This window comes from Canis lupus, chromosome 30, assembly GCF_003254725.2.
Source record: "Canis lupus dingo isolate Sandy chromosome 30, ASM325472v2, whole genome shotgun sequence".
Classification (NCBI taxonomy): Eukaryota; Metazoa; Chordata; class Mammalia; order Carnivora; family Canidae; genus Canis; species Canis lupus.
This window is the reverse complement of record NC_064272.1, coordinates 2,902,961-2,928,207: the sequence shown is the minus strand read 5'-3', so window position 1 is coordinate 2,928,207 and position 25,247 is coordinate 2,902,961. Positions and strand designations below refer to the sequence as shown.

General features: G+C 38.2%; 1 long non-coding RNA gene across 1 annotated transcript; it reads left to right on the top strand.

Moving 5' to 3' along the window:
* Positions 1 to 19,039: 19,039 nt before the first annotated feature.
* LOC125754071 (uncharacterized) lies at positions 19,040 to 23,263 on the top strand. The gene is made up of 3 exons (XR_007407386.1): positions 19,040 to 19,133; positions 21,316 to 21,487; positions 22,312 to 23,263. It is a non-coding gene; the product is annotated as an uncharacterized LOC125754071 (long non-coding RNA).
* The last annotated feature ends 1,984 nt before the right edge of the window (positions 23,264 to 25,247 follow it).

Genomic DNA, 25,247 nt, shown 5'->3' with positions numbered 1-25,247 from the left:
CATCATCAGGACATTCTACCAAACTGGCTTCACTGCATGGACATGGCCCAGTAGTAGAGAACCATGCTATTTCCTCCACAATGTCTAAAGAGTATCATGAGCTCCCTCTGAGAATACCCCAAAAAGCACCAGATCCTTCCCATTCTTTATATTATTGAGAACTACGAACTTCAGTTCATAGCACAGCAGTCAGTATAGGCAATAGTCACTATATTTGGCCTCCTAGATGTATAGTTTTATAGAAAAGCCAGCAATTGAAAATGCCCTAGTGAAGAGAAGGAAAAACTTTATAAATGATCTAGGATAGCTAAAAATCCCCTTTCTTTTATCCCAATTAACCAAACTTCTTTCTCTTCTACCTAAAAATGGCAAGTATCTTTGTAATCAAATCTGTTAATTTTTCCACCAAACAAGACAGAAACTGGGTGCTTTACCCCTGGCAACAAAATCTATGGGACTACCACTAGAAAAATCTTAACAACGAGGTTGCCTGACTCACCTTGAATAAAGAAAGCTATTAAGAGCTTCTGATAGACTGAGGGCTGAAGGGAGTGGATCTTCAGAAGGTTTCTTAGACCTAGTGGGATGAGATCAGGTAGCTGAAGACCAGGGCATCTGTACTACCCAGCAGATCACTATAGATGCCGAAGTGGGGATCAAAAGCTTCCAAAGGACCATGAGCATGAAGGATAATCATCAAACCCAAGCACTGCAGAGAACAGTATTTCTTCAGGAAATCCTGTCTGGTAAAGACCTGGACCAGGAGTTTTAGGTACTAAAAGCTAAGAATGTTATAGCCTGTACTTTACTAAAGGCCTGAAAGGCAAACAAAGAAAGGAGATACACATGCATATAATCTCTAGAAAAGAAACATTTCTACAGTTTATCCCACAAAGAACAGAATATATAACAGCTTGGGGCAACCAGTCAGAGATCAACTGGTCTGGTTTGCCAGAAAATGTCACACAATTATAAGTATTCTATAACTGGATACAGCCTTGCAGACAGCAATTATGATTGCTTACCATAGATTATAAATATGGATGTATCCATAGAATAATAACCAGGACTGCTGACAATGCAGTAACTTTTCACCTTACATATACCCTCAGACTTTAAGGGATGACGTCTCTGAATACAAGGGACAGTGAATCCATGCAAGGGACTCAGTTGAAGGTATTGGTTTGTTTCACATTAGCTGTCAAATCAGCCTCTTGAAACTCCTATAAGTATTGGAAACAGTGACCTGAGGGTGAAAAGCTCATAGCCCAGGAACTGATCCCTTGAGCCATCCAGATCTCAATCCCCTACGATTTTGATTAATCCATGCTGACAAACCAGATTTGGATCAATAGAAATTATCCGTAACAAGAAACTAATTGTGTATTTAGTAAGTTCAGGGCAATTTTTGGTGTTCTTAAATTTATATGGAAAAGACCTTATTGACTCTTGAAATCAAAATTCATACCATTTAAAGGTAATACTGCCTTGGGTTATGACAAATTACAGTGTTCTACTTTCTCTCTTGGGTAATGGATGGCCCGAAGGCATCTAATCTGTTTACTCCTAGCCTATGAATATTCTTTAATTGTTATTTATGGAGACTTCAGATCTATTTACATAATGTAAAAAAGCACAGAACATGTACCTCTTATGCTACTTTCATACACCATCCCTGTTTAAATGAAGCAGCAAATCACAGCCAATTTCAAGCCACGTTACAATCTCAGTTCAAATTATGCAGAGGCTTAGAATAGTAAAAAGATGTCCCTAAAGTTGCATCATCTTCAGGATACAGGAGACCTCAGGTGTTAGAGAGCTGCTGAGAGGCAAAGTAGATGAACCAATGAACCAGTGTTGAATTTATATTGTACTTTTTACACAGGAAGATTATCTAGGCCTCCAGTACACCTATACGTGAATCCATGTGTGACGTCTAACTCTTTTCACTTAATTTCCTTATGGACCATTTTTCTGGAAAGGAAGATGGGAAATTTCAGCCAGCCACAAATGGACTGAGACCCACCAATCTCATTTCACATCTAGCAGGTGTCCCAGACAGGATTTGAAACCAAGCTACAAAGGTGAAACAAAGAAAATGCTGTTAGAGCTAAACAGATGGCCTTCGTAGGAACTGTGTCATTGGCTGAAACTGGGTTTGTCTTAGTATCTAAGAGCAAGCCTTGCCTCATAATTCCTGGCACTTTAATATTATGAAAATCCTCTTCTTAGCAGAAACTGCTAACATATCTAAGAGAAGGAACTTACTAATCATTTTATCCTCAAGGAGGAAAAAGGTCTAAAGGCCAGGGCTTGAGGTCACAGATCTACAAGGGAATGCTGCAAGGTCTGTACTTTATCAAATGCAGGAACTACAAGAAGACTTCACCTCTTAACCAGGTTGCTCCTTTGGAGGCCAAAAACAGAATGCTCAACCATTCTCTGCCTGAAATGGATTAAAAAAAAAAAAAAAAAACAACCTTTGAATATTCACTAGCATCCTCTAGCGTACCTGCATCAGTTATATTAAGGATTTTAAGCAGACTATTATTGTTTGTCCTGAATAGCTGTACCACTGTACTGAGCATATGTAGGGCAATAGGTGAAAGGGTAAAAAGCTTTTGTTTAATAGAATTTACATGCTGTGTGACTCTAAATTGTTCAGCTGCCTGATAGAATTTTTATAAAGCCTAAAATAAATATCCATAAACTTAACAGATATGCAGGGGAACTAAAAAGCTGCTTGTTTTATTTCTTCAAAGGTCACGCTTTTTTCCTGTGACATAAGAGTAAATAGCATGATAAAATGCCTTCGATATATCATAAATTATGGAAAATAACCATTGACTTTTCAGGATAGTTTGGGATATAAATACTTTGAGATTAATGTTATGAATGCTTTTCAAATACAAGCAAGAAATATTGCCAAACTCATAATTGTTCAAATAAATCACAAATGTGATATAAATTAGAAATTAGAAGGATGTTAGTCACACTTAAAAGAATGCCTCTAGAATACTCCAGTTTACTCATAAAATACATTGGGTTGAAATTATATAAATTTGAAAACCATTGACAGTGGACCCAGGACTACTTTCATAGATTTGAAAATCTGTACTCCCTCTGAAGATCCACTTCCCTTTGATTTTGTCCTCTCTATGCCTCCAGATTATAAATCATCTGGTTCAAGGGTCCCACCTTATAAATTCAAATAATCCTTCAGCCCACTAACATATTTACCGACTATCTTAGTATCTTTTAAAAGAAGTAATGAAGTAGCCTTCAAGAAGATACAATAGCAGTATCCTAAATCCTCTTCCAGAATATTTATCTATTATTCTTCAATCTACATCTCAATTCCTGTGTGTCATCTATGTATGGCATATCTCCAGTTGAATTTTCTTTTAAATTGCATGCATAATAAATGAGGAGAAAGAAATCTATGATCTACAACCAACTCTGGGCCAGCTTCCTGTTTTTGTAAATAAAGTTTTATTGAAACTCACCTACACATACTCTATGGCTTTTTTTGCCCTCCAGTGATAGAGTTGAAAAGTAAATGCAGAGACCATACAGTCCACAAAAAAAATAAAATAAAATAAAATAAAAAATACTGTCTGACCCCTTTACAGAAAAAAATTCATCAACTTGTTATAAACACAAAGAGGATTTAGGATATTTTCCCCAAAACTGGGGGTCTCTTCACAGTTCCCTCGACTTGGAGGCATATCATGATATGTTCACATTATCACATACCCTCAATTCTAGTCACATATGACTGCATAACAGGATACCAAAACTTAATGACTTAACAACTACCATTGTTTTATATCTCATGATTTTTGTAGATCAAAAATTTGGGCAATCTTCAGCTGAGCAATTGTTCAGCTCCATGTAGCATTCATAACAGTCACTCATTGGAATTTAACTGGCCATTGGCTTATCTGGAGGACTCAGGAGAGTCAGGGCCTCTCCAAGGGACCACTTCAATAGGGTGGTTGACCTTCTTACATAGCAATTTAGAGTTCCAAGCTAACTATATGCCAGCCTTCTTAAAGGCTAGTCCCAGAACTGGTGCAGCATCACTCCTTCTACAGGCCAGTCCAGATTTAAGGAAAAAGGAAATAAACACACCCCACTTCTCAGAGAGAGGAATGTCAAAGAGTTTGTGGCCACCTTTAAACTTCTACCTCCTATCTTGCCTCTGTCTCAAATCTTCTTCCAAATTCTGATCAAATACTTCTTAAATACCAATTTCATGATGTCTCTTTCCTTCCCAAAAACCTAAAATGGCTTTCTCTTGCCAATTTGCTTTAAACTCCTCTCCTAGTTTTAAAAATCTACTATTTAATAGGGTTCTGCTGTAACAATCTTACATTATTTTGTATTAGTCTCTTTGCAGATCATTAGCCTGTTTGCTCTTATAAATATTCCTTACTTTTTCCAACTCCATTCTTTTTTATAGGGAATTGACCCTGCAGACATTTCCCCCCTCACCTCCCAGGGTCTTTGTCAGCTTCTGTCTGGACTTGGTCCATGGGAAATATTGCCAGGTGATGGAGCAGGAGGCCAGACAGGTAGAAGCCAGGATTCTCCTCTTCTCTCTACTTCATGTAGACTTCTAGTAGTAACTGCATTTGTATTTTTCCATAGTTCCAGCACCTACTGGTTAGTTCTTCTCAAATTCCATCCTCCACTGGTTGGCCCTGGTCTCCAAGCTCCAGAAGCTCTATCTTCTCCCTTGTCCTTGCAACCCCAGTATTGCTGGCAGCTTCCTGAAGTTGCTAATCTTTAATTGCTACGCTGTCTCCTGTTGGTCATCTCAAGTCATCACCTATAAAATCAGGTCCCTGTACTAATTTCTTTTATGTTAAATACTTAAAGTGGTTTCTGTTCTCCTGATCAGACTCCAAGAGATATAGTCCTCAACTCAAAGCAAGACAATTTTCTACCTGGTTTTCCACTTGCCAGGTTCCTGTCACTATGTTTTTGGCTTGGACACCTGAACTTTTTCTTCAAAGACAGCTCAAGTTCTTTCTCCCTCAGTAAGTCTTTTGACATCACTCTAGGGTTTGGTCCTCCAACTCCACTGTTTCTTGGTGACTTCCAACGTGTACCTCTTCCCAATTTGCAGCTTATTGAGGATGCTTCTGGTGCACCCTGGTCCCCAGTGTTCCCAACATAATGTCAACGTATAGTCAGCACTCAATATATGATTCCCTGATTCATTGGCTTTAACTTTAACAAATAGGCTTTAACTAGCCTATTTGTTGTCCATAATATCTTATAGGTCTGACCAATTTCTGTTAGGCATCAAGGCTAAGATAATCTACACTGATAGCATCCTACTGAATTTAGGAGTGCTCTTCTGTTCAGTGCTACTATTACCTTTCACCAGTCCGGATAAACATATTATAATGAACAGAGAGAGACAAAGGCATTTGAGGGTGGAGGAAGGACACAAGATATAGCTTGATGTCCTCTATGAAAGAGATGCCAAATAAACATTAAATTAAAAGGATAAGCCCATCTCGTGCCTCATGGATTCATGTGGAGAAGTCAGTGAGTGAAAATTTTAAACATGGCACAATCCTTTGGACCCTTTCATAAAGTACAATTCATTCTGTAATTAAAGACCAAGTATAATTTAATTTACATCTCTTAAAATAAAGTCATATTAAAGGGGAGGAAGTGCCATAAGAAGTAGGTATAATTAGTTATTTTATTGAGTCTTGGGACGCCTGGGTGACTCAGTCGGTTAATCACCTGCTTTTGGCTCAGGTCATGATCCCAGGGCCCTGGGATGGAGCCCATGTTGAGTTCCCTGCTCAGCAGGGCGTCTGCTTCCTCCTCTCCCTCCCCCTTCTCGTGCCCCACCTTTGCAAAATAAAGAAATAAAATCTTTTTTAAAAGATTCAGTCTCTAGGGGATCCCTGGGTGGCTCAGCGGTTTAGCGCCTGCCTTTGGCCCAGGGCATGATCCTGGAGTCCCGGGATCGAGTCCTACGTCAGGCTCCCGGCATGGAGCCTGCTTCTCCCTCTGCCTGTGTTTCTGCCTCTCTCCCTCTCTCTCTCTCTCTCTCTATCATAAATAAATAAATCTTTAAAAAAAAAAAAAGATTCAATCTCTAAACTATGAACTATGTCCCACATTGCTTGTATCTCAAATCCGTATTTTATCTTGTTTCTCTGGCTCCATAACAGTAATGGAGATATAAAAGGTATTCAACAAACATCTTAATTGTTTGAAGCTATTTACTTACTGTGCTAATATTCTATATGCTATAAAACCAAATTAAATAAATAATGTTCCTGCCTTCTAATTGCAAAATTGTCTTATAAAAAGGACTACTTTAGGCAAAATTGTTTTATTGGGGGGGTTTATATTTTGTCAAATAAATTGCAAACATGAAAGTTAGCTATAGAACGTACTGCTTCAGGGATCCCTGGGTGGCCTAGCGGTTCGGCACCTGCCTTTGGCCCAGGGTGTGATCCTGGAGACCGGGGATCGAATCCCACATCGGGCTTCCGGTGCATGGAGCCTGCTTCTCTCTCTGCCTGTGTCTCTGCCTCTCTCTCTCTCTCTCTCTCTCTCTCTGTGACTATCATAAATAAATACAAATTTAAAAAAAAAAAAAAAAAAGAACGTACTGCTTCAGCACCAAAAACCTGTATCTATTTTAGACCAGAACATGACCCAGTTTTAGTTCTTAAGATCTGGCTACCTAACTCAGCTTCTAGTACTCCAAGATGACATCAGAAGGAGCCCCACTTTCTCTTGCAAAAGGTCTTATGGCGGGCCAATTTTGAAAATGAATTTCTCTCCTACTGCTGCTGGTAACCACAGAGACAGTTGTTCAAATGCTTTACAAAAAGGCCTCAAGCCTCCTCGTGTTTCACCTTTTCATTGCACTGACGATCATTTACAGGGCAGACTTGTTCCAGACAGCTTTAATTAAACTGTACCAAGGACGCAGATAGATGTCAATGGAAATGATCCATAACATGAGGCTAAGCATGTATTTAACAGTGTTCCATCCAGTTCAATCACCTTCTAGCATTTCAGTGGCTTTATATTCACGTAGCAAAGACTGAATGTGTGTATGTGTTTCTTTTTAAGCCATCCCATTAGTGACCATATGCCTGGGTTTCAATGGATACAAGAACTGTCTGCAATCTGCCAGGGATTTAGAGACATCAATAATTTGTGAATAGTCATGTTGGTACTGGTCGAAGGGTTAAGTGCTCTGCACACCAGGGGCACCTCTTTTGGGATTTGAACTCTTAGTTGACTGTTCGGAACCTTATTCCCTGTGAGGTTCCTAGTACACACTGCTTGTCAGATGCAGCCAGTTGTATATAGCTGGGAAGCATTATTAGCTCTGGGATTTAAAGATGCTTTAAGTACTGATAAAATGGTGTCTTTGAGTTAAAAAGCAGGGAGAGCATAGTGTAGCAATTTCAAGGAGGTTTTCATGTTCCATATGAAGCTTGTGGTCTTTCATTTTTCTTATTTTTTCATGCATTCCTTGTGAATAGGTAGCACAGCATCCCTTTGAGAAAAAGTTTACATTTGATATTTGTTCCTACAACTTGCCGGTAGTTTAGATTGGATCAGCCTAAGTGCACGGATAAATCTGTCCTTAAAATACGAGAAATTTTGTCACAATTTTTTTTTCTTCATATTCCCCAACCCAGAGGGTAAGAAACAGGTAACGTGAGTGATTTTTGAAATTTAACACAATTTAATGATCTTGCATAAAGGTTTCTTAAATATGGTTGTTTAAATACCAACAGCAATAGAAATCATATGAAATCTTTTACTTCATGTATACCTGAGCCTTGTTGGACTTGCTCACTATTGTGTCCCCTTGACACACAGACTATTTAATAAATGCTTTCTGGATGAAGGATGGATGGATGGATGGATGGATGGATGGATGGATGGATGGTGCTGGAAGGGAGCAAGGCAGAAGGGAAGGAAACACTCAGTTAAAGTTTGTCAGTCTGCCCTGCATGTAAGTAGTCTCTTTCTAACATTTTCTAGAAGCTGTTTTGGATATGGGAGTCGACATTTAGCAATAAAACATGTTTCAACAGTTTTAATGGATATGAATTTCAGAGCTAACTTACATTATTAGGACCTCTTAATAATAGTAGCACTTAGTTCCCTTGTTGGGTAAACGATAGGAATAATTACGTTGTGATGACAGGCTTCCATCGGATTAGGTTTTTTTCTACCACATATTTTGTTTTAATATAACTGAATACTCCCATAGTAAGTGTATTGTGGTTTCATTAAGGAGGATAATGATTATTAAGCAAAGTAATCTTTAGTCTTTGTCTCTTTGAATATCTAACTGATCTTAAAGATAATTTGTCTACTTTGTAGTTGATATTCTATGTGTGTTTGTTTCCAGTAATTTCAGTCTTCTTGCCCTGGAGTAGTTTTACCCATCCCTTAATTGTCCCTAGCTGATGTCTAGAAGGTCTTTTTAAACTTCTTAACTGCACAATGAAGCCTCAGTGGACACCTAGATTGTGTCTGCTTGGGAAAATGCCAAGCACTAATGAGTATTTTGTTTAATGTAATGGAAACTGAAAGTGCACGGCTTCTTCCTTGACTGATCAATGCCCACTTCTGTTGTTTGAATGTATCTATACATTCTGAATTCTAGATGAAAGGTCACGGAGGGCAGAGCACTTAGTGTCTGCCCAGGAAGGACTTGAAGAGTCAGAATTGTGTTTATATGGGGCTCAGTAGGTAGAAAGTACTTGAGTTAGCACTTCAGCTCCTCCTCTTCTATGTTCAGATATGCCATCGTTTCTTTCAAACCCATAATCTTGAACTTTTCCACCTTAATTTTAAAGTTTTACATTAATTTAAGAAAATAACAATAAAGGAATGAATTATGTTGTTAAATTCCAGGCCAAGCAACATATACTTACTTCTATGTAATTATCTACTTGTTTTATCATTGTTTTATTAAGATAAAAAATGTGGCATATATTTACGTTATTGCTTTTTTCCAAGTTCAAACCCAATAAGTCTATCACAAATCTTAAAGTAAATAATTAAGAACTATTTCTGAGTTACATTAAAAGTCAGATTTGCTGGGAAACCAAACATTTAAGTAGGCTAATATGACCCCGAATGTTCAAGTGAAGAATAATGATTTCCATGTGGTACTAATGTTCTACACACAACTAAGTGGAAAGTGTAGAGGGTGTTTCTGAGATTTCATTGAACCATATCTGGTTGAATAGATACAGAGCTCCCTTTGGTAGTATTTATAATTTATAGCCTACTTGAATGTGCTAGTTAATTTTCAAAAATAAAGCTTTCAAGCCATTTAGAAACTTAAAAGAGATTTACCTCTCATCTAAAGCTTCCTAGGTTTAGAGATTTCATAAAAGTTCTGTGAAGATGGTAAGAAAAGATGGGATTTGAATGTGGAGAGTGGAAATAATCTAATTCCTCAACTTTGTGTGTAATGACTCACTTTCTCATTATTTATTTCCAAGCCATCATCTTGCTTCAATCATACTATCTCAAGCCTTTGGAGACTCTGAACTAGGCAAGCCTCCCCAAATTAGAGTTTATCAAAGAAACCTTGCCTGACCCTTAATAACTGTTACTTTACCAAAAACACTGTAATACCTTAACTAAGTTGCTTATTACACTAAGCATGAAGTCCTTTGACCCCTAAGGTTCAATATCGATCAGCCCTACTTCTGTCAATACTTGCCTCTCGTGTCAAAAATTTTCAAGGTGGAATAGATTCAAGAATGGATAGTCTTTTTAATCCACAGACACTCCGAATATTTAATTCTTATGCATTACAATTTCTATCCAGCTAAATAATTTGCTTATTTCTTCTGTACTCTTAATTAATGATTGGAGATTGGGCATCATATATATCATGAAATAATATATCATTAAATGTCATTATAATAAGAAGTTAGCTATAAATGATCCTTATATGAGGTACAGGAGTCACCTAAAAATCTTAACTGATAAAATGTTACTCTAAGGAGACGTATGTTGGTAAATTGAACACCAATAAAAAAAAATTATTATAAAAAAAATAAAGGAGATGTAAAGCAAATGCACCACAAATTCAACAAAAGCAACTTAGCTATTTTTTCATCCTGAGATTATTGAGGGAAAAAAGAAACATTCAAGTGTTTGCTTTGCCCTTGGATAATGCAATAGCAGGTTCGTTTTTTCTTAAGCTGTGGTATTTTTCAGATTGTCAAATGCGTATTAAAGAGCTATTCTCTTGGCAAGTTTTATGAATTTTAGTTCCATTTTCTTGACAATTTAAAATTCAATTATCCAATTATAACTAAAGGTCATTAGTCTAATATGGCAACTTTATGACAGTTTTATTTTTTATTTTTTTTTTTTTATGACAGTTTTAGTTACAAGAGAATTTCTCAGTTTAAAGAGGAAATTCTCCCATATGAGAAATTTTTATAATACTTAGAAGTTGGATGACAGTTGAAAATATTTTATTTATTTCTTGTGCTTTTATTATTGATTAATAAAAACTTAATATTTCTCCCCATACAGTATTTATAATGTACTCATGCTTCACTTCTATGATTAACATTATCAAACCAACAGCAAATGATAATGCTGATTTTTATCATCATTAGATTTTATCTTAAATGTTTCTTTAGGATTGCTTTCCTGTGTTTTATTTTAAATAAGTTCAACTTGAACATCACTTACAGATCTAGGAAAAAGCATTTTCATTTCAATCATGTTACAAGTAGAATTTCTACTAAGATTACAAACCAGAAAAGTTAGATATCTAATATTTTAACATTAGTTCCATTTGGTATGATAATGGAGAACTCCTCTGGCAAAACATACTACAGAACCAGACATAACGGATGCTTGCTGGCTGTCAGACCTGTACAAGACACAGGAATCTTTATCCATATCCCACCCCCAAAGAAATTGACTTTGTAGTAGTAGATAAATGTATTCAACAGCTATTGATTGTGCACCTGCTCTATGCAAGGTCAACAATGAAAACTCATCATTTTTCTGTTTTTGCACTTTAGAATTCCAGACATTGCTGGAAGCAGAGATGGACAAGATGTTACCCACACTGGTTCTAATACCCGTGACCCATTTATCCCAAGGAGAAATTATCCATGTGGCATACTGGTTTAACATCTAGACCACCAAACAAAGACTCCACCATTCTCCTTGAGGAGTAAGCTTTTACACTAACTTCAGCACTATTCTGAAATGTCTTTGTCTTACCAGTGCAAAGCTGGCCTAAGGATTTTTTTTTTTTTTTTTTTTTTTTTTTTTTTTTTTTTTTTTTTTTTTGGCCTAAGGATTTTAATACTGAAGTTCACAGTCAAGCAGTAACACCCAAAATAAACTGTTCTTCCTAAGTATAAACATGTGTTTTGCTTCAAGAGTTCAAAAATATTTCCTATTAACACAAATTCCCTGAGCTGCTAGCTTTCTGCTACAGCTATGTAAGTCTGCTTCTTCTGAGCCATTTGAAATGTAAATAGACTGATTTTTCTGGTTGTGGTTTGCCAATTATGTCAGTCAGCATCATCATTTCTTGTCCACTGACCAGAGAAAGTATAGCTGTAGATGAGAATTGTATCTGGCATTCTGTATGGCTTCTTTTGTCAACTCAGTTCCAAAGCTCAGCATTCAGCAGAGAATGATTGTATTCATCCACTATTGCTCTAAGCACACATTTTACCCAGATTATCTCATTTAACCCTCACAGCAATCCTCAAAGGTGCAAAGAGATTACAATAACTTGGACAGGGTTATTACAAACTAAGCACCAGAAATTGAACCAACTTCATTTGATACCAGCGCTCTTGTTGATTACTTTTAGACTGCTTCTCTAAGAATTGTCTTTCCATAATTAAATTTAGAGCATAAATTTTAAAATGATAGAAGAGTGAATTCTAAGAACATAAAAACTAACTCTTGATCCAAATGGAAGCTTTTTATTGGTGTCCTGAAGATAGAGCTAGACATCAGAGGCATGTACATTTATTTCTAGTTTATAAGTTGGTATGCAGGGGCAGAAAATGTGGTGAAAAAGACTATTCCTGCCTTTGTAGACATTTAGCCCATTCTTCCACCACCTAATTGTTCAGACACATATTCTGCAGTGTCCTTCAGCTTTCCCACCATAGTCAAAAGATTCTGTGCAGCTATTTGAGAATATATGATGTGGACTATTTTGAATAAATGGTGAGTGTGACTTTCATTTCCCCTGTGACAGATAAATATGAATCAGTAAAAGTTCCTTTTCAAATTTCTCCAAGGAATGGCACGCATTTTCAATTAATCTCATAACTTGTTTTTAACTCTTTGGCCATGTTCCATAATTTATAGATGTTATTTTAATTCAGATAACCAAAAGAGAGAGAGAGAGAGAGAGAGGGAATGGGAGAATGGTCAAGCCAGAGAATGGGATATATATCAGCTTTTGGACACTACTCATCCAGTCAATCAATGCTTTTTGAGACCCGAACACACTTTGGCCAATTTCTGTGGGTGATCACTATTGTCAGTTCTTAACAAAATTGCAAAAATCACATGCCCTAAAAGATATATCAAATTGGTGGCAAAACTTGCTCAGAATCCAAGACATCCAGGCTAACACTTACTTTTCAAGGGTGGGCATCTGTGGAAAATCAGCCTCTAGAAAAGATGGCTTTTAAGGAGAAGTTTGGCTGATGGAACCTGGTGGACTGGGAGAGAGGAGGCACTTGAAGCCTGGGTGAAGGTGTGCAACGAATGTGAAGAAAAACAGATCAGAGCAGAAAGTAATGTTGAGAGAATAAAAGACAACACATTTTCCTTCACTATCACTTACATGATAGCACCTAAATCCCTTCATGCAGCACTTAAGGCCCTCTACAAGTTGATGCCAACCCTTTCTGTAAGACTCATCTCCCACACTTTCCCTGTGTTTTCTGTCCTGCCATCACAACATGGGCTTTTTCCAGAGACAAGGCACACTTTCCCATGTTGAGTGCCCTTGTGTATGTTTCCTCCTCTGCCCCCACCTCATCTGTCTGGCAAAGCCTCCCTCACTCACTTTCCATGAAAACTTTGCAAATGCTCCTCTCGCCCACCTCTACTCACCACACCCAACAAGCGGAAGTAACTGTCTTCTCCCTGAGCCTCTCTAGCTCTTTCAGTTATCTTCTGTGTCATGTTAACATTTGCTGTGGGTCAAAAAGCCTAACTTACTCATCTTGATAAATCAAGATCATAGTCAGCATTTAATCTTTTTTTATTGATATCTGTTGCTTTCGTGTGTCCACGCTGGTTGCCACTCCCTGGCTCCACCATGATTCCCCTAATAATAATGATGACAACTAATATTTGTAAAGTACTCCACAAATTACCAATCACTTTCAAATCTGTGTTAGTTTTCTAGAGCTGCTATAACAAAATACCATAGATTGGGTGCCTTAACAGAAACTTGTTTTCTTACAGTCTGGAAGCTAGAAATCCAAGATCAAGGTGTTAGCAGGTTGGTTTCTTCTGAGGCCTCTCTCCTTCACTTGGATGGCCACCTTCTCATCTCACATGATTGCCCCTCACATGACTGTCTATGCTGTCTGGGTCCTAATCTCTTTTTATAAAGGCCCCAATCATAGGATTAAGTTCTACCATATGACTTTATTTTACCTTAATTATCTCTGTAATGCCCTATCTCCAAATGCAGGCATATTCTAAGATATTGAAGGTTAAGACTTCAACTTATGAAAGGGGCAGGAGTGGAGGACACAATTTAGCCTACACTAATATTCATCATCTCATTTATCCCCTCAAGCAGTTCCTTAGCCACTCTGTCCCTTCACACTATTTTCATGGTGAATTTTGAAAGACAGTTCTTCTATGCCTAGATTTACTCCTTCAAAGTTTTCCCAGTCTAGACCTCAACTCTATTTATTTTGGAAAGGGGCTTTGTTCCTTAATGAGTGAATAAAAATAACACTTCAAAATTCTAACATTTCTTACCAAGTTTAAATTATTAAAAACAAAGCCTTAATGTCGATATAGGAAGAAAATAGAAAAGCTGCCTGTTTTCTAGCACTGAGAAGACAGGAAAACAATGTTATACTTCGTGGCGGGGGAGGGGAGGTGCAGTTATCAAAAAACTGAGTAAGGAATTTAAAGGTGCATGTATTAGCCACTTCAACTAAACAAATGCCGGCCTAGGTAAAAAGGAGGTCAGGTACTTGCTACCTAATATTCAACCAACATTCTGAACCTGAGACCTGGGAAACACTCATCACAAGAATGGTTCCTTTCATGCAAAGAAAAGTACTGTTTTCAAAACAGTCTTAATCCCTGACCAAAGTAGGGAGCATTGTGCATTCTATAGTCTGTTGACCAAGAGTCTCTTTAGAATTCTGCAAATTTCCCTTGTTTCCATATTAGTCATGGGTGAGCAGGGGATTCTTAGGCAGTAAGAAGACACTGTGTTTTGTGGGTCTCAGCCATTTCTGTCTCCTCCCTCATAAATCACTCTCATGTTGTGCCCAAAAAAAGCAGTCACATGCAACCCAATGCATTTCAGCACTGCATTCAGGAGCTCCAGGTGGAAGATGCAGTGCATGCAACATTGACCCTGACCTGGATGTGGATGGAGCTGGTCCAACCTCAGACCTACCTATTTTCAGAAGGAGAGTCCACTGTCCCCATCCTCTTTTCACTCAGGTGTTGAAAAGTGGGGAAATAGTGGTGCATGTGGGACTCAGTTGGTTAAGCACCCAACTCTAGATTTCAGCTCAGGTCATGATGTCAGGGTCATAAGATCAAACCCCATCTTGGGCTCTGTTCTGAGCATGGGGTACACTTAAGATTCTCTCTCTCCCTCTGCCCCTCCCCACCACTCATGCTCTCAAAGAATGAAAGAAAGAAACAGGAAAGTGGAAAAATAATGCAGAGGTTCAAGACATGGTCATAGGATAATTCCTCTCCATCAAGAATTATTGCCTTCTGGGGAAACTTCTTGTTCTGTTGGTGGGAATGCAAACTAGTGCAGCCATTCTGGAAAACAGTATGGAGGCTCCTCAAAGAGTTAAAAATAGAACTACCCTACAACCCAGCAATTGCACTACAGGGGATTTCCCCCAAAGATACAGATGCAGTGAAATACTGGGACACCTGCACCCCAATGTTTATAGCAGCAATGTCCACAATAGCCAAACTGTGGAAGGAGCCACAATGTCCTTTGACAGACGAATGGATAAAGATGTGGTCTATATATACAATGGGATATTACTCAGTAATCAGAAAGGACGAATACCCACCATTTGCTTCAACGTGGATGGAACTGAAGAATATTTTGCTGTGTGAAGTAAGTCAATCAGAGAAGGTCAATCATCATATGGCTTCACTCATACGTGGAATGTAAGAAGTATTGAAAGGGACTATAAGGGAAAGGAGGGAAACTGAGTGGGAAAAATTAGAGGGGGAGACAAACCATGAGAGACTTCTGACTCTGGGAAACAAACAAAGGGTAGTGGAAAAGGAGGTATGGGGGGTGGGGTGACTGGGTGACAGGCACTGAGAGGGACACGTGATGGGATGAGCACTGGGTGTTACACTATATGTTGGCAAATCGAACTTCAATAAAAACAAATGTAAAAAAAATAGAAAAGAAAAAATAAAAAAAAAGAAAATTAGATTTTTAATTTAAACATATCTGAGATCTTGCAGGTATCCAATGGAGGTATCATGCTTTGAATCAAAAATATGTATTCAGTGATTATTATATATAAAACACTGTGACAAGGAATTGAGTATACAAAGTATCCTCAAACTACTTATCATCAATGATGGAAACAACAAAACAAATAGGATATATCAGACCAAATAAAACAATGAGCTAGGCTTTTTTTTTCTGCTGGAATAACAGAACTTATTGTATGGTTACTTAATTATGCATTGTCTTAAAAATTAATTTCTTAAGTAATACATTATCAAACATATTTATAACCTAACAAATACTCTTTCATTTCATATAAGAATGTGCTACATTGATATTCTATGATGTTCCTGTTTCAAAGGTTTAGGAAATATAAAAATCAAGAAAATACCTTTCTAAATAAAATTTAGTTACAAACAAAACAAAACAAAAAAGGAATATGTCAAGAAGCCTATAAAAGTATTATGGTTCCAAGAGTTCTGTTAACTAAAAAGTATATATGATGGTGGAAAAAAAAAGAATTATTGCCCCTCTTTTTATGAGGTGGAAATATTTGAAGTCCTCTCTATGAGAAAGATAGTTTTTGAAATGTTTTGTGGAGGGTGAGAGCCTACTGGTTCTACCCTGCCCAAGCCTGGGTCTTTTTTCTCTCCTCTCTTCTCCCTTTCACATCCTCAGGCTCTTAGCAGAAACATATTATATCGATATAGTGATTTGACTTATGTGTGCAAATGGTATGAACATTTATGTTCAAGAAGTAGCATAACCATCTTTTTACACAATTTGTGCTAGTGAGTGTTTTTCATTATAATTTCCCATATCTGCTGCCAAAAAGCATAGCCTGGAGATCTTTGTGGCAATATATGTATCCAGATTATGACTGTAAGAAACCCAGGATGCTGTATAGAGGAGAATGCCTTTAAGATTTGAAATTTAAGAAATTTTGATATTAGGTGATCAATATTTAATTAACAAGTTTAGTCTTGAGGGATCCCTGGGTGGCGCAGCGGTTTAGCGCCTGCCTTTGGCCCAGGGCGCGATCCTGGAGACCCGGGATCGAATCCCACATCGGGCTTCCGGTGCATGGAGCCTGCTTCTCCCTCTGCCTATGTCTCTGCCTCTCTCTCTTTCTCTCTCTGTGACTATCATAAATAAATAAAAATTTAAAAAAAAAAAAAAAGTTTAGTCTTGGGGTACACAAATATATTTAATTTTTTTCCTAGAATCTTTTTAATATGTGGGAGCACCTGGGTGGCTCAGTGGTTGAGTGTCTGCCTCTGGCTCAGGTCATGATCCTGAGAATCCGGGATCAAGTCCCACATAGGGCTCTCCACAGGGAGCCTGCTTCTCCCTCTGCCTATGTCTCTGCCTCCCTCTGTGTGTCTCTCATAGATAAATAAATAAAATCTAAAAAAAAAAAAAAAAGTTCAGCCTTAAGAATATATGTGGACTAATTTTGTTGTTTCCTTGATTTCATCAACCATACCCTCTTGCCAGAATTTAGGATTTAGTGATCGTGTCAGAGTTAATCTATGCTGATGACTATTCCAGCACCCAAAACACAAAAGTATGTTAAAAAACTCTTTTAGTGCACAAATCAAGTTGTAAGCACTTATAAGAAAATGGGCATTTTTTAAATGAGCCTTGATTTCCCTCTTGCTTAACTGTATCAGGCTATGAAAATACCTCTTAGTACCTTATTCTGGATCTGTGTAGTGTGTGTGTGCACATCTGCCTACTAGGTCTCATCTTCTCCTCCATCTCCCTTAAGAGCTCTTCCTCTACCTGTTGGGCAAAGAGACGGATGGACTGATGAGGCTAAGTGACTAGAGCTTGTAGAGAGCAGAAACAGATTTACTAACTTTCATGATGGCTTCTCGTGAGTCCTTACCCTACATGAGCCTGTGTTGCCGTAAAGCCAGCTAAGCCAATCACCCTAAATAGGTTAAAAGATGACATGGATAGATTTTAAGCAGAAATGATTTCATTCTTTCCTCTCCTCAGTTATATGGTTAGTGAGTTCATGTACTGATTTGTTACACTACGTAGGGCTGGCTCACAGTCCCTGGAAGCTTTCTGAAGTCTTGACAGTGTCGGAAACCAACTGTCTTCTGGGAATGTATAAAGAAAGGAGGTCAGAGCTCCTCTCCTTCAAGGACACTGTCTTTAATCCATTATCTCCTACCCGTGTGCAATAGCGTACTCTATCAAAATACAGTGATTGAATAAAATTTTATTTCAAATAATGAATGCATTGATTTAATAAAGGGTTTGTACTACGTGGTATTATAGTTCCCTAAATGAACACTGAAATCCTAAAATGAGAAAACTTATCATTGGTACCAGTTAAATCATAGCCACTTTTTTTAAACTGCACACCCTAATGACACCAACCCATTTGATACTTTAAAAAAAAAATCTGTTATCATATGAGTGCTAACATTTTCCAGCTATTTTTAAAGCCACCTGTTTTTCCTATCATAAGTACATCTGGCATCAGGCAAACAGATTATAGCCATGGACAATGGGCTAATTTATGATGTTTTTATATTTTCATATTTTTGGCAGACTAATCCGGTTTGATATATTAACCTAGCTTTCAGAGATGAATCTTGAAATCTTGCACTCTTGCAACACTTTTACTTTGTTCTCTTCCAAACTCTAGAATTTTTTGCCATGTCCTAAAATTTAATTAGAAACCAGAGACAAGAAGAGTGAATTGAACCCTTATGTTCTGCCCATCTAGTGCCTTTTCTAGCTGACTTCCTAAAAGGAATTTTGTATCTATGTACCCAATGCTGGTTGTGAAAGATCTTTGTATGTTTGATCACTCATTGTTCCTAAGTTCATTGGGTGCACTACCACTTGTATTTGCGTCCTAGTTTGAGAACTGCATTTTTGCCCAAATGTAATGGGAGTTTGGTAGGTCAAACCAAAAGAAGAATCCGTTCCCTGTCTTCAAAAAGAAATTTGAAATTTTGAGCCACAAGGAATGGAGGCAAGACTATTTTCTGTGGTGGTTCTGCTTCTGCATCTTGAATTAGAGAGGCCACATCTATTCACCTTCTCAGAGCATCTTTTTGGTCTGACATCCCCTGATGGGTCATCTCTTAGCTATTTATGAGTAATCTTTAACTGCTGGGTTGAATATGCCATATTCTTCCTTTAAATATCTACCTAAGGCTCCAAAGTAATGGATATGTTTTTAATAAATCTAACATATAAATCATTCATCAGATATACTTCAAAACAGAGAAACTATCAGAACACCCTGAAATATTCATTAGAACTTTTTTTTTTTTTTTTTGCAGACATTGTCACCAAGTTAAATTGAAAGTTGACGTATGTCAACTCAAAACAGATGAGAAACGGCAGGGTGCTTTATGGATTGAGAGCCAAGAAGGTAAAAATTCTAGTCTTATCTCTATTGCTGACTTGTTCAATGACTGTGGTGTGTTTATCACTTATTCCTAACTACTCTTCCCTCTGGCTAAAAACCAGAACAATGTCTACAGAAGATTTTGAGCTCCGAGGAGAATAGCTCTCAATAAGTTCAGCTGGAAGTAATAAAGGCTTCCTTTTATAAGCATAGAGTTAGCTTGTCTGGATTCAAATCCCAACCCCCAACAGCTTGGTACTAACTCTGAATGAATCACTATTAAAGAGTGGTAAAAGGTCTTTTGTTATTGTACATAATACTGCAATGAACATCTTTTAGCACATAAATGTGTTTGTGCATTTACATGTTCATAACTGTAGGGGGAATTCCTAAAAGTGGACTTCTTCACTGAAATCTTATTAAAATGAGATTCTCTGACATCAATTTAAAATGTTCATGTATACTGCTAACTGGCCCTTCAAAAAAGTTACACCAAATTTGTACTCCTGAGTATATGTAAGTTCCTATTTCCTCATACCCTTGCTCACACTATTCAATGGCAATTTTAAGTTTTTAATCATTATTAATCTCAAAAGCCAAAGAAGAAATTTCATTGTAATTTGCACTTCTTTAAGGAAAGATGTGCATCTTTACCTATTTCTTTAGTCTTTCATTAATTTAAGAGATTTTTTAAAAACAGAAAAGTTGGGAAGAAGTTCTAATTAATTTCATTCATGTACGATATTTATAAATTTGAAAATGTATTGTAGTTAGCAGTACTAACTGAAAAAGGACAAAACCTCCCAGGTACGAACAGCAGAAAGCCCTAGCTATCTATCACCTGAGTTATTACCATACTAATCATTGACATAACCCATATTATATGTAAAGCAAAATGCAAAGAAGCCCAAGATGTGATCTCTGTCCTTAAGGAGTTCATAGTAAAGAACATAAGACACATTTGCATGAAATCATAACAATCTGAGATCATAAGAGGAATGAATAATAAAGACCGCAAAGTGCTCTAGGAATTAAGGAAAGAAAGTTCATCTTCAGTTGGAGTAGTTAAAGAATGTAAAGGATATCCCTTGAAGAAAACAAATGCTTGAATAGGCAGAGAGAAAGATTCAAAAGTACAGAAAGGAGAAGTAAGTGAGAGGCAACAGTTGGGTAGACAAGGGTGAAGAGAAGGGAGGTTCGGATGAGGGAACAGTGGGAAAGTTTACACATGGAAAGATGGATTGAGGTCAAATTACTGAAGGCCTTGCTTACCCGGTGTAGGCTGGATTTTATGCTATGGGAGCAACCAAAATTTTTGACAAGAGTATAGACATAATGAAAATAATTTTTGGAATGACCATTTTGACCTATAGATAATGAATGATGAATGAATGGATGGATGGAAATGTTGCATTGGAACAGGGGATGACAGTCGTATTAATACTTTCTGTGGGAGAGAATCAACTATTTAAAGGAAAAGTGATATGGATTTTCATTGACTTGTAATGCATAAAGCAGCTATAGAACTAATGATACCTAATGAGACCTAAGAAAAGAATACTGAACCAAACCTGGAACTCTTTGCACGTAGATTGAACATTCCAGTGCCTTTTTCTAAATCTGAGTCAGCTTTCAGACCCCTCCACTCACTCATGCTGATGATGATATAAGTCTTTCCTTGTTGGGTCTGGAATTCATACCAATTTTCTCACAGACCAAGAAATTCCAAACATGCTATTGTCATTACACCTCATCTGTCAACCTAAGGAATGGCTTTATTTATTCTTGTGATTTGGAGAAATGAGGTGATGGTAGAAAGGCTCAAAATAATGGGAGGAAGGTGTTGGCTTCAGAGAACCAGCAATTCCTTTCTTACTTCATTTCCTTTGCATATTCCTTAATGGTTAGGTGATTGAGCTGAGCCCCTTGCACTGCAACTGCAATGCTGTATTCATTCAATAAATATTTATTGAGCACCTACAATAAATGTCAGGTACTATATAAAGACTGGGAACAGCATTTAATATAGAGAGCCAGTCCTTACTCTAAGAAGTTTGCAGACAGCTGGGAAGCATGGAAACAAGTTCACATTCCTCTGTTGCTCTTCACACGGGACAAGGGGCTAAACACTTCCCTGGAAATTTTCTACATGGCATTCCATGTTTACTTCATGTTTTCTTATACTCACATTGCTTTGTGTACCGAGGCATAGAATCCACTTCTGATGGATACGAGAAGATAAAAGGAATTCAAATAATGTGTATCTGGGAAACTTGCTGTAAAATACCAGATGTAATAGTGGTTATGGAAATCACCAAAGAGTAGAACATAGAACCAACCCATGGAATTGGAAAGATGCAGTAAACGCATTTGCAAAGGTAAATTTTCTAATGTGGGTCATAAGTATTAAATATATGAAATGAATAGTAGGTGCTGTTGGAACTTAGAAAAAGAGGTATAATTTCTAGAAGGAATGAGCTTTGCACTGTTTCCTGAAGGATGGATCTGATTTGAATAGGTCAAGGAGATAGGTGGTGCCATAAGGGAGCCTGATTAGCGATGCCTCTTTCAATTCCCAAGCACAGAAGCCCAATATAAACTGACTCATGCAGAAGGAGTGGTCCTGGGGCTTCCATGTGGCTGGAGTCACAGGGTCCTATAATTTGAATTGGTTTCTCTCCCTCTCTTGGCTCTGCTTTCCTCTGCATTGACTTTTGTCTCAGACTCCTGACTCCACCTGGTAGCTGCCAGGTTTATAGTTTGCCCCATTAACCACCCAACACAAAAGACCACTTCTCTTCCCCAATAGCTCTAAGCAAACTCCTGTGATTTACTCTGACTGAACCAACTTACATCATTTTTCCCATCTCCGAGTCAACCATTGAAGTAGGGAGGATGGGGTTAACTGATTGGCTAGGTCTGGATTATGTCTCTGTCCTTGGAACAGAAGCAGGAGGGGTCAGCCCCATCTGAGCCACATCCAAACAAGATTAGGGAAGAGATGGTTCCCCAGAGAGAAAAACTGTAATGCTATTACCAAAAAAATAACAATAATCATCATCACTACAATACTCTAAGATAAATAACTTACTATGAGTACTAAAAAACTTACTCACCGGGTACTACTCTAAACAATGTTCATATATTGCTTGTTAACTTGTCCTACATCCTGTAAAGGAGCTAATCATATCCCCATTTTCAGATGAGGAAACTAAGGCCTGCAAATGTAAAGGATTTATCACATGGCCAGTAAATGTCAGACCAGAGATCTGAACCCAGGCTGTCGGATTGCTGAGTTCTTGGTCTGACCTGGGATATGACACTAAAATTGACTTCTGTACACACAGAAAAGTAGCTAATGCTCAGACTCAGAAATGAGCAAAGTATACCTCACAAACAGCGAGAAGACCAGAAATCAACGATGACTTTGGTCTCATCTCACGGCTTATGGAAACAATATCCAGCTGGGAAGCATGGAAACAAGTTCACATTCCTCTGTTGCTCTTCACACGGGACAAGGGGCTAAACACTTCCCTGGAAATTTTCTACATGGAATGATCCTATTCTATGCTAGGGTAGGATGAGGCAGTGCTGTCCTCACCAAGAGGTCAAGATCTGACCAGGCCCAGGTGACCATCAACTGAACCTCCAAGGGGAATGAAATGATCACTGCAGAAAGCTGACTTATCCTCCAGAGCCTACCCCAGCCCAATCCTCTTGACAGCTTATGGTTCAAGCTTTTACACAATGTACCAAGGACTGATTTCATATCTACGTCTGATTCTCATTCTCTCTCTCTCCCCCCTGTTTTGAAACATCATTCATGGAGCATATATAGATCTTAGTTAAAACCAACAATGCATTTAAAAACATGCACAAAATCAAACAATTGCCGTGTTGGCATTGAGAACCAGCAGCCCCCGGCTTGAGTCTGTTGACTGTGCATTTCCTGATGTAAAGAAAAGCAAGCACAGTTGAGAAAACACCACAAAGCGTTATATGGCGACAGCTTGTGTACTTCAGAAGAGAAATGGATACATTAGGAAGTTTTTCTTCCTTTGATGTAGAATATGCTATCTTCTTTTTTTTTTTGTATTAAAATGGGAGTTAACTTTAAATAAATAAAATTCAGCCTGTGGGCTTCAGAAAACTAATGGTGTATTCTGACAGTGTCATTTCTCTGATCCTTGAAAGCATTATGGGAGTTAACTTGGGCCTTCATCATGATTTTCCTTTATGGCGTAGAGAGCACATTATTTTTTCATCTCTGTGTTATTGATTTCCCCTCGCTCCTTCCCACATTTGCTCCTTGCCAGCTGTTGTTACCTCTGCCCCTTTCCTCCCCCACTAACTAAGGGGGCAGGTGAAGAGACTTTCTCCCATTTCTTTGGCTGCGGGCAGTCCAGGCGCTGCCACCTTAGCGCTCACTCCTCAGATACAGACCTCTCCTCTGCGTGGTTTCAAAACACAGGTTAGCCAAGGTCCCTAGACCTGACTTCAGAAGAGTGAGCCGCGTGTTCACTGATACACCAGTGGAAGAATGAGCACCTTGCATGTCTTTAACTGGACTTGAAAATGTGTCCCCTCCCTTGGGGACACAGAAGGCATGAGCCAGATGGATTGATGAAACTGTTGTCTGCTTTTGTGGTTTTTATCTTCCTGAAAGAGCACTGAAGAGTCAAATATCAGGTGATTTGGGCCCGCCTCGAACTTGGTAATGAAATAAAGCCTTTTTTCTTCTAAACAAAATCACCTTTAGGTAAATGAATATGTACATGCTTTGAATAAGATATGCTTTGCAACCTGAGGAAAAAAAAGAAAAAGTGTTTTTATCCTTATAACGGTCCATTTTGACCACTCTTTTTAATCAAGGAATTGCTTCTAAAGCTGAATGTATTTGAAATACACAAAACTACAATTAGAAAAAGAAAATCCTTCAATATAGAAATGTTGCCATGATTAAAGAGTTTCCAGAAGTTCTTGGTTATTAATAAGATTTGGAAATTTATAGCTTCTAGAGTTTAAGTCTTTAAAGCAAAAGGTATGTTTGTGTGTAAGGAAGATTCATGAAATGATATGCAAAATTGTGTGTGCATATGCATATGTTTGTGTTCTGAAGAAAGACTTCGTGGCTGTAATCAGTTCTCAAGAGGGTTGTTGACAGGAAGAATTCCCAGTTTACCTGTCTCACTTTCCTTCCCTTGCTTCTCTGAAGTCAACAGCTCTCACGCTGTCTCTCTCTCTAGCCAGCTTCCTATTAATCCCTTCCCAGATGAACTGTTCTTTAGTTTTCCGGATAAGGGAGGCTGAGCCAGGGTGGTGGCAGTGGTGGTGGCAAGTAAATGGCAAGACTGCAGGGGGGAAGGGGGGCGGGCAGTGCATGCCCCGTGGGTGGGCTGTTAGGAAGGTGGCTGGTGGCTCCTGGACCCTCCCTGAGCAGCATCTCCTGGGAGGGAAATGGTGCATCCAACAGGCCACCCTGTCAAGCTTCCATTACATTGAAGGTATGCTGAAAGAGGCCTTCCAGGGAAGAAACTGAAGTGGAAATAGCTTTCCCTGAATACTCCACTGTTATCCTTTTCTTTTTCTATTTGGTTTTATTTTTTATTTGCTGTTTTAGGGCATCCCCCCCCCCACACACTTTCGTTAGTTTCTGTATCCATTACAACATCCTAACACCCTAACTGGCTTTCTGTGGGGCAAACAGGAGGTATTGCTTCTGGCAGGATAGGATTTTCTGTCCTGTTGATTGATGGGTTTTTATTGAGCAGAGTGTGCTACCAGCAGAACCAAAAATCCAAGACACAATTCCAGCTTTGGGAGTTTATGTTCTAATGGTAAGTGAGGTAGACAACACATTCAAACCTCCCAGTTTCTTTTTCTTCCCAGTCGTACTCCCTCTTCCTTCTCTCTTTTAAGACAAGCCTACATAAGCAATAGGTGGATATTGAGGCATCAAGGCATAATTTATGGCCCAGAAACATGCCATTAAAAGGGGAGGGGTGGCAATTGGATCACGCAGCCTGGTGTGGGGAGTGGGTTGGTTCATCAGAAGAGTTTGAGAGGCTGCTCAATGCTGGACTTTAAAACGGGGAACCATTTCTCCAGATCTTTTTAGTTCTATCCTATGTCAAGTTA